The 8,964-nt window shown below is 37.7% G+C and overlaps 1 long non-coding RNA gene across 2 annotated transcripts; it reads right to left on the bottom strand.

Moving 5' to 3' along the window:
- Nucleotides 1–6,519: 6,519 nt before the first annotated feature.
- On the bottom strand, nt 6,520–7,772 carry LOC141655915 (uncharacterized). 2 transcript variants are annotated; one of them, XR_012548238.1, is made up of 4 exons: nt 7,586–7,603; nt 7,465–7,527; nt 6,980–7,320; nt 6,520–6,857 (listed from the first exon to the last, which is right to left on the bottom strand). It is a non-coding gene; the product is annotated as an uncharacterized LOC141655915 (long non-coding RNA). The 2 variants fall into 2 exon arrangements; XR_012548237.1 differs by having other exon boundaries at nt 6,521–6,857; nt 7,465–7,772.
- Between the last annotated feature and the right edge of the window lie 1,192 nt (nt 7,773–8,964).

Raw genomic sequence — 8,964 nt, forward strand, 5'->3', positions numbered from 1 at the left:
TAGATTAAAATGAAGAGATTGGAACGTTCATGGATGTATGAAGGAAGATTAGACAATTCCAATAAGAAAAGACGTCCTACCGCTAGATTTATAAAGGGTGTTGGCGAGTTTATTGAATTTGCTGAACAACAAGATGAATATGACTTGGTAGACAAAAAACTTAGGTGTCCTTGTGCCAAATGCAAAAACCTGAAATACCTGCTTGACATTAAAGTAGAAGAACATCTCATTATAAACGGGTTTAAGCCCAATTATTACAATTGGATTTCACATGGAGAAGCATATTCTCCAATTCATGAACAAGTTCACACCCAACAAATACAAATTGATGAGAACTCATATAGAGAGATGGTTGTTGATGCTATGGATTCCACTATTTTTAATAGTGATGACCATACAACCATTTGTGAAGAACAACCGCCACACCCACAAGCAAAAGCCTTTCTTGACATGTTAAAAGCCTCAGAAAAACCCTTGTATGAAGGAAGCAGAATGACATTGTTACAAGCCGCTTCTAGGCTATTTACCTTGAAATGTGAGTTTAATATGCCATTTCTTGCTGTTGATGGCATTGCCTCGTTCCTTGAGGAATCTTTCCCCGATGATAATATCGTGACCCGAAGTTTCTACACTACCAAAAAAGTACTTAAAGGTCTTCAGTTACCGCATGAAAAGATTGATGCATGTCCTGAAAGATGTATGCTATTTTGGAAAGATGATGCTTTGCTTGACAAGTGCAAAGATTGTGGGGCGGATAGATATGAGACAAGTGAGAGAGATACAGTTATGGTGTTGAAAAAAGGCAAGGGTAGTAAGAGGGCCAAAAAGAGTAAGAAACCAATAGCATGTAACCAATTGTTTTACTTTCCTCTCGCTCCAAGACTTCAAAGAATCTATGCCACCAAAAACATTGCCGAACAAATGAGATGGCACAAAGAAAACTCACGTGCTCCGGGGAAGATGTGTCATCCTAGTGATGGGGAAGAATGGAAACGATTTGATGAGATGTATCCTGAATTTGCCAGGGAACCCCGCAATGTATGACTTGGCTTGTGTACGGATGGATTTGATCCTTTCGGTAATTTTGGGAGGAAGTACTCTTGTTGGCCCGTTATGGTCACACCATACAACTTACCACCTTGGTTATGTATGAAAAGACCATTTATCTTCTTGTCACTTATTGTTCCCGGACCAAAAAGCCCGAAACGTAATTTGGATGTTTATTTACAACCATTGGTGGAGGAGTTGAAACATTTGTGGGAAGTCGGGGTGGAAACGTATGATGTGTCTAAAAACAAAATTTTCAACTTAAAGCTTCCCTTTTGTGGACAATAAATGATTTTCCCGCCTATGGTATGCTATCTGGATGGTCTACACAAGGACAAAAAGCATGTCCTTGTTGCATGGGCGAGAGTAAAGCATTTTGGCTTCCCAATAGCAAGAAAATAAGCTGGTTTGATTGTCATAGATGCTTCTTACGAGAGGGAAATCCACATAGGAGGAACAAGAAAGCTTTCAGAAAAGGTAAAGAGGTGCTTGATGCCCCTCCGAAACGAGTGTCTGGGGATGAGATATGGGCGTTAATATGTGATTTACCATCCCCTGTTGATGGTACCGAAGAAGAATTTAAAGAATTGAAAAAGCAGAAAAACGGTTGGTTTAAAAGAAGCATTCTTTGGGACCTTCCTTATTGGAAGACAATGTTAATAAGACATAATTTGGATGTAATGCACATAGAAAAGAATTTCTTTGAACAACTAATTGACATGATCATGGATGTAGAGGGTGAAAAATGTGATAGTATTGCTTCTAGAAAAGATTTGCCGACATTTTGTCATCGTCCCAAATTACACATTCGCGGCGACGGGTCTAAGCCAACATCCATTTTAACTCTCGACAAAGCTAAGAGAAATGTATTGTGTGAGTGGTTACAAAATTTGAAGTTTCCTGATGAATATGCATCAGATTTTAGTCGATGTGTTGATCTTAAGAAGCTAAAGTTGCAAGGCTTGAAAAGTCATGATTGTCATGTATTCATGGAGCGATTATTACCCGTTGCTTTGAAACACCTTGTGCCGACAAACGTTTGGAATGCAGTTGTTGTGATTAGTCAATTCTTCCGAGATTTATGTGCCTCTTCAATATGTGTTGATGACATGATTCGTCTGGAAGAGCAAATACCACAGATATTGTGTAAGCTTGAAATGATCTTTCCTCCTGCATTTTTTTAACTCCATGGAGCATCTACCGGTTCATTTGCCATATGAAGCCAACATTAGAGGACCCGTCCAATATAGGTGGATGTATCCATTTGAAAGGTAATTAAGATAATCTAGCTACTTTTAAATTGAAATTAATAATAATAAATAATCTATTTATTATATGTTAACTTTATTATTAATTAACTATTAATAAAACTCATCATTAACTTTTACAGGTTTCTTAATCATTTGAAGAAAAAAATTGGTAATAAAGCTACGGTGGAAGGTTCTATATGCAATGCTTATTTAACGGAAGAGATTGCAAACTTTTGTTCTCTTTACTTTGAAAAACATATAGAAACCAAAGCAAGAAACTTGAATGTTGAGAAACCGGATGAAATAGACAGAAGTTTACCCGAGTTTTTTCAAACTCAAGATGATGAAGGGTGTTCATCAAAGGGGCAAACAAGATATTTGGATGATAAGGAGTATAATCGTGCCCACCTTTACGTGCTATCTAATTGTGACTTCTTGGAGTCATACGAAACACAGTTTGTTAATGATTTCATTGAGAGGAATCCTAATATAAGTAAGGATGATGTTTGGGACAAACATGAGGACCAATTTCCAACATGGTTTCAGAAACATGTAATTGAGTTGAATATTCAAGATGATTTGATAATAAGTTTGGCATTTGGTCCTTCAAGAATGGTAAGAACGTGGAATCGATACTCGGTTAATGGGTTTAATTTTGAAACATTCAACCACGGTAAAGGTAAGGCTAGGTGCAATTGGGGGGTTACTACTACTTCTCTTGATGACAACGAATACTATGGTATAGTTGAATATATCTTTGAAATTAGTTATAATGGACGTGACCGAGCTTATAAAACTGTCTTATTCAAGGTTGACTGGAAGGATAATTCTGTAGCTGGAATGAGAGTACATGAACAATACAAGCTTGTAGAAGTGAATCGTACTAGAACATACTCTAAGTATGATCCATTTATACTTGCACATCAGGCTCATCAAGTGTATTTTGCTACTTATCCAAGCACAACAAATGATAGAAATCAAAAGGCGTGGTGTGCAATCTTTAAGACAAAGGCACGGTCACTAATTGATACGACTTTTTTCCAAGAAGAAAATATTTCAAATGAAACACTTTTGTCTCCATCCGATGAAATCAACTATGAGCATGAGAATAAAGATGGTGAAGACATGGAAGAGGAAGAAGATTATGAGGTGGAAGAGAGACTGCCGGGGGAGGATGAGGAGGAGGAGGAGGAGGAGGAGAGGAGGAGGGAAGAAGAGGAGGAGAGGAGGGGGGAAGAGGAGGTGAGGAGGAGAAGGGAGGAGGAGAAAAGGAGGAGGAGGGACGAGGGGTTTGGAGATGAAGATGATTATGATTATGATTATGATGATGATGATGATGATGATGATGATGAGGATGAGGACGACGACGACGATGATGGTGATGGGGAAGAAAACGATGATGAGTATGATTAAATTGGTATAATTTTGTATTCCTCAAGAGTAAATTAAAACTTAGAAGTCCGTATAATTTTCATTTATCATTATTTGTGTTAATTTTTATTTGTATTACTGCAGATGGCTGGAGGAGGTCAAGGTAGGAAGTGAGGAGACGGCTCAGTTTGTCGACAGAGTACGCGTGAGGAGGAGGAGGAGATTATGCGTGAGGATCCGATGCTGACAGACGGTGACGGTGACGAGGATCAGCCTGACGCTACCGACGAGGCAGTACCACAGGTGCAGATACGATACACTGATGATCGTCGGATGATACTTGAGCCGGCGGGATTATGGTATTCTTTGTTAGTCTACGATTATTATTATCTTTTTTTTTGTAAAATAATAATTGTTTCTCATTCTACATGTTCGAAATAAATGCAGGTTTAGGGACGATTGCGTGATACGAGGTGTAACGAAAAGCACGAAGACTAATTTCGTGGGTCCAGTTTCTACAGCGTGGACTTTTGTTTCTGATGCACAAAAAGAGGCGTGGTTCAATAACTTTCGGGTATATATTTTCCGTAGTTCTTTATTTTAGAAACCAAATAATTCTGATAAATTTTTTAAGAACCAAGTTAGACTTTTATTTTATACTGATATGTATTTTTGTCGCCTTTTTTTTTTGTAGCAATCATTTGCTTGGGATGAGTCTCAAGAACTGAATGTCTGTGAAAGGTACAATGAAGTTGGTACTCGGCGATATCGGGACGTGATCTGGAAGACGGCCAGGCGCCCGAAGGAGCGAGAGAACATGAAAGGTATTTAATTAACTTGTTTTGTTATTTGTATTAATTAGCATATACTCTCTTATATTATAAATAATATCAGTAACTTATTAGTTATGATTTCATATGTGTAATTGCAGGTGAGAAGTTTGAAGGCCTAATAAAGCATACTAAAACCGAAGCTTTTCAGAAAAGGTCTAAACAAGCATCCCTCAACAAAATAGCAGGACAGAAAGATGTCGTGGTCGAGCCTACTCATTACGAGGGATCCCGATCATTCTGGGATCGTGTATTGGGTGTAAGTTTGTCTATTATTTCACACTTTTTTTGGTTTTCAACATGTTTTATGTTAGATTTTTTGTTGATTTTCTAACATGTGTGTTTTTTTTCATTCAGAAAGGAAAGAAGAAGTCAAAACCGGTTACGACGGCACCGGAACTGTTTCTTGACACGCATTCCAGGGTTGACCACAAAGAGATAAGGATTTGGACTAAGCCAAAAGACAAGGAATTATATGTAAGTTTTCCGTAACACTTAATTTTTGTTAATTTACTCTTTTTTAATGTCTTATTTTGGTTACCATATTAACTTCTAATGTTTTGTTTAATATTGTAGGATGCATTTGAACATACAAAAGCCGCCAATCCAGAAAAGGCGGATAATGACATATGGTTTGAGTTGGTGAAAGGCTTCAAGAAAGGAAACGTGTATGGTACCGGAAGTTCAACACCGGCTTTCTATGACAACACGCGTAGGAGATCGACTTCAACAATTCCCAGCAACACATATCAACCGGGAGTTATTAGTCAACTTCAAACTCAACTAAGAGAGCGTGATGAACGTGATGAAGAACTCCGCCAAATGAAGGAAAAAATGGCAATGTTTGAGAATTGGTGGCAAAGTTGTAACCCCGGACCTAGACCCGACTACGATCCTATGGATCCGCATGGTCCACAAGGGGGGAGTGGAGCCGGTGTTGGCTTCCCAACAGTTAAGTAAGTTTAATTTAGCCTGTAAGACTTGAAATTTAGAATATGTTAGCTTGTAAACCTTTCATTTTCAATATATGAAATGAAGTTTGGGAAATGTATGTTTCAAATGTGTGGTGTTGGGTTGAAATTTGAAATGTATGGTGTTGTGTGTGTTGAAGTTTGGGATGTATGGCGTTGTTAAACTTCGGTTTGTATGCAGGTTGTAAATATTTGGCTAGCAATGAAAACGAAAAAAGCCACGAAAATAGTCAGTAGCATTAGCGACTGATTTGCAGTTTTGCGACCACAAATCAGTCGCTAAAGAGCATCCCTGATTTTGGTTGGGTCACCCAAAATAGCGACTGAAAAGCCAAATTAGCGACCGAAAGTCAGTCGCTAATTTGGCAACTACCCATAGTCGGTCGCCAAAATGGCGACTACCATGTCAGTCGCTATTTTCCTCATTTAGCGACTGATATTGCAGTCGCTACATTTAGCGACTGACTTTGGTCGCTAAAATCAGAAAAAGCGACCAAGGTCTGCGACTGGTCTTTGGCGACTAAAGTCAGTCGCTAGATTGAGTTTAGCGACTGATTTCAGTCGCCAAAATCGGTCGCCTGTTTTATTTCTTTTTGTAGTGTGTATCAGTAATTAGAAGATTAATTATTATTATTATCTAAGACGGTCTTATTAATTGAACAAAAAAATTTGAAATGACTAACTTATAAGAATGACATGTGTAAGTAAATTGTCCATATTTGAAGGGTATGTATATGGTTCAAACAAAATATATACTCCCTCCGTCTCAGTCAATAGTTTACATTTGCTTTATTCTCTCTACCAAAATATAGCAAATGTAAACTATTCATTAATTTCACACTTGTCTTTGTATTAATCATAAGGGTTATCAAAGCGCCCTCATTGGCTTACACTTATGATGATTAGTACTTAATAAATTTTGCTATAATTCGAGATAACAAAGCTTTATAGGCGCTACTTAATGCTTAGAATCAAGTACGTATCAAGAGACCACAAGGGATTAGGATATTTCATTTTTTTTTTGGATTATGTGACACCTGGATTTGAACTTCGAAACACCTTCTTAATAGATAATAGTATTAGCAACCAGTGTACATGCATTGATAGCTAACATGAACACATAGATTACACGGTCATTTTTTGACTCTTTATTTTAACAATACATTATATTTATGGACAACTATGGGTCCATGGCTTTATAGGATAAGTTTGAAGTCTGCGATAAGAGTAGCAATGTCTGGGACTGTGTCACTGGTGTTGCCATCAACACGTGTCTTGGTAGCCACGTCGGTGGAAGTGTCAAAAGTTAATGCAGTGTCCAACCTTTACTGAATTTGATCAAAGGATAGATTGGCAATGACTTGTTTTGGGCCACATACAACATACACCTGTAGTTAAACCAAGTAAAAAAATTAGAATGAAAAATAAACTACAACCTGTTAAAATGATTTATGAACGTATCATCATCCAATATAAATACGTGCGTGCTTTAAAAATAACTCATATTTACCCTATTAGGAGTCTGGGGTGATGTGTTATCTGCAGGTGCATGCCATGCCAAAACCCACGAACAGTCTGTGCCTGCTGCATTTTTCCCATTATACACCACTGCCGCTTTGGAACCAAAAAAGTTTCCCTTCAAGTGGGTAAATATGGCACTGTTATTGGGAAAAATTGTGGCCGGAAAAGTGCCAACCGGAACGCCTGACCAGTTATGAGATCTAGCTAAGGTCATAGCAAAATGGGTCTGGTTATTCATGGTGGCTTGGGTACCATTTTGTGGCTGCTTGACTGTGTTCTCGCAAATCGTGACTTTTTGTTCTTGCATCGTAGCCATATTGAGCTTTAATGCTACAAATTACACAAGTATAGGAATTTTAATCACTTAGTTTCATTCAAAATGGCGAAAGTAATAAAAAAAATCAAACAACATGCAATTTATTTAATAAAATAACAACACCACTAATTAGTTTCATGCACCAAAAATCTTCCTACCTTGAGATTTGTTATGATGTTAATGATTACCACGTTGCGTCTTGCTTGCCCCAACTATACTACCTGTAAACATAAATTTAGAGGATCTTGATTGCAGTGATAATTACTGATGAGTACTTACGTGGAGTAGTCATTAGATCTGATAAAGAGATTCCTTGAAATCAACAAGAAGATAAACTCCAATCTTTTGCCTTCTCCTGCCTCCCTTATTCTCTAATTCTCTTCTTGTGTGTTTCTCTTAATGAATATGAATTAGGTTAAAACCACAAACAGGTGTAGCTTTTATTATATAGGTGGCAGGAGGGGCATAATTAGATAAGTGGGCCTAATATGTTAATGGCCTGTAAACATTAACCGTAATCCACTTAGTCTATTACTCCGACTAAAAACCCGAAACATCATATTTAGCTATTATCTATTAGAGGATCGACGTCGTAATTAGGTCCACATAATAGAGAATTAATATGATAATTCTTACATTCTCCCACTTGGACCATATTACTGACCTAAACATAATGTCACGTGTAAACAGAGTCATAAGTCGCGCAGAAAACTAAATGAATACATAATGGGTTTATCTTAATTACCCTGATCATTCCGAACAACTAGTTGAGTCATGGCGGAAACACTACTATACAAGAGAAGTGGTCCTTCCATGTACTACGGACCAATCATTTAGAATAATCAGTCTGTACAAGAAGCAAACATAATCCCCGATAATGTCCTTGAGGAAAAGGACTGATTCTGTTAATCGTGCAATAATAATGTATACAATAACAATAATACGATACAGAAAATCGTTCGGAAACCATCATCATAAGAAAACATAAGTTGATTAATCAAAACATAAGTGTCATCATTACAAAACACTAGCATGATCCAAACACAAACGAAAAGCCTTAATGATTATCCTCCAGACCCATATCAGTAGCATGCTTTAAAAATGTCTTTGGAGGTAACCCCTTAGTTAAAGGATCTGCTATATTGGCACTAGTCGTGATGTGCTCAATTGACACATTGTTTTTCCGAACTTCCTCCTTAACTGATAGGTATTTCATTTCCATGTGTTTTATACCTTTAGAATACCTATCATTCTTCGAAAAGAAGACAGCTGCGGCATTATCACAGTAAATTTTCAGCGGCCTTGCAACAGAATTCATAATGCTAATCCCTGAAAGAAAGTTCCGCAACCATAAAGCTTGAATAGTAGCCTCAAAGCACGCTACAAATTCAGCTTCCATAGTGGATGAGGCAATAATTGTCTGTTTAGCACTCTTCCAGGAGATTGCCCCCCAGCTAAAGCAAACACATAACCAAAGGTGCTTTTCCTTGATTCCACACATCCTCCAAAATCTGAGTCAGCATATCCAATAACCTCAAGCTGATCAGTATGTCTATAAGTGAGCATTTTGTCCCTTGTTCCCTTTAAGTACCTTAAAACTTTCTTAGCCGCACTCCAATGACCCATTCCAGGATTGGACTGATATCGACCCAACATAC

Source organism: Silene latifolia, chromosome 5 (genome assembly GCF_048544455.1).
Source record: "Silene latifolia isolate original U9 population chromosome 5, ASM4854445v1, whole genome shotgun sequence".
NCBI lineage: Eukaryota > Viridiplantae > Streptophyta > Magnoliopsida > Caryophyllales > Caryophyllaceae > Silene > Silene latifolia.